Consider the following 2,150-nt stretch of genomic DNA (forward strand, 5'->3'; position numbering starts at 1 on the left):
ATATTATAGATCCAACTATCGGTTTTTAGCCCACATTTTCTAAAGCTTTGAATTACATAAACATTTTCTTATAATTTTCATATAGTCTTATGACTGACTAGTGAAACCTTTTTTCTTTTTGGAGGAAGATAGGGTGGTGGTCAATAAAGGTATCAAAATAGTAAAAGAAAACTATTTATGTTAACGAACGTTTCGCCCCACTTTGTAGGACTTCGTCAGGGCTGATAAGAATGAAGTTCTGCGACCGATATCGAGAACACGAGATGAGAGGAAGAAGTTCTTCCTTTTTTCTTTTTTTTTAAACTATATATCTAAGTGTTATAAAAAGAAAAACCTGTTAACAATAAATAAATACTTTTTTAAAATTAGAAAATTCTTGACAAATTTTATTAAATACTTATACTAAAATATATTTGCTAATGATAAATTAATTTCTAGTCTGGAAAGACAATACTACAGTACTAACATCACAAAAGTAGTTTTTAATCCCGCGTTTTCTAAAGTTTTGAAAACTTTAATTTTCATGTAAAGTCAAATAACCAGTTCTAACATCCTTTTTTTTTTTTTGTACTGTATAGAAACCTCTTAAAGATTATAAAAAATACACTTTAATATATCAATTGATACGTTATATGCCGGTATATAATATACGTCTATAAATTAGAGATAAACCATATTTTTTTAGCTTTTCTAAAGTTTTAAATTAAATAAATATTTTCTTACCACCCATCATATTATAAAGTTATATGACTGACTAAATGTTTATGTTAAAATATATTTTTTATTGATAAATAAATTTAAACTCCTTGAAAGTCGAAGTTACAAACGATATTTTTTTTTAGCCCACATTTCACAAAGTTTTGAATTTGAATAAATATTTTCTTTTTATCTTTATATAAAGTCAAATGACTAGTATTACCATATTTTTTACTGAATAGATACCTGCTAAAGAAAAAACTATATACTTTAATATATAAATTGACACGTTATATGCCAACATATAATTAATATATGTATATATATTTTAGACAACCGTTGTATTTTTAGCTTTTCTAAAATTTTGAATTGTATAAACATTTTCTTTTCTTTTCTTCTTATCATTTTTTTTTTTAACTGAATTGATTCCTGTTAAAGAATAAACAAAAAAAACTTAAATATATAAATTGCTATATTATATACAGGCATATAATATACCTATGTATATTAAAGACAGCCGTAGTATTTATAGCTTTTCTAATGTTTTAAATAATATAAACTTTTCCTTATTAAATTCATATTAGACAAATTGCTAGTTTTATCTTTTTTCTGACTGTATATCTACCTGTTAAAAGAATAAAATTTACTTTAATTTATAAATTAATACATTGCATGCCGTTTACATAAATATTTATACATTAAAGTTATCCATGCCGGAATATTGTTATTGTTTTGCTTACAATTAATTATTCTACGGTAGAAACACTGAAATATCTAAACCCATGAAATGCCTACAAACCAGATACATCATTTATTACAAGTTTTATTGCAGATTGCAGCCAATAATAACTATATAAATATAATAATAATTCGGATACTTTGGTTTTTTAAGCACACTAAAATAAGAAATAATCTAATAAACTTTTTTCCTGTCTTTGAACAGCTTATTAATTGGCTTAGTGATTATCAAGTGGATTTTATTATAATTTGTAATTCCAGCTCCTATAGTACTATATTTTTTCATTCCTTATTGTTTCTTCTTTGGGCAATCTCGATGCTCATTCTATTTCCTTCTACTGCAATCTAAATTACACTTTAATGAATTCTTGCGATTTTCTATCAATATTGTCCGAGTATTTCTAATTTAATTACTACTCTCCATCCGAAGAGGCTCACTCTATATTTAAATATCCTAAAATGCTGTAATTAAAAATAAAATTTAAATTAATCTGTCCTAAGGCTTATGCTGATGATAATAATCGTTGATGGTGATAACAATGATAACGATGATGAAATGAGTTTGCTGATGTTTACTTAACATTTGAATGCAGTGAATTTGCTTCCATGGGTATGAAGTTGCATTGATTAGTCCAAATGTAAAAATTCACTAGGTCAACCACTTAATACCTCCACATCTCCCGGACCAATTAGCATAAGACCCGATGGAAAAAAAA

Source organism: Halyomorpha halys, unplaced genomic scaffold (assembly GCF_000696795.3).
Source record: "Halyomorpha halys isolate HHAL.00 unplaced genomic scaffold, Hhal_1.1 Scaffold292.1, whole genome shotgun sequence".
Taxonomy (NCBI): Eukaryota; Metazoa; Arthropoda; class Insecta; order Hemiptera; family Pentatomidae; genus Halyomorpha; species Halyomorpha halys.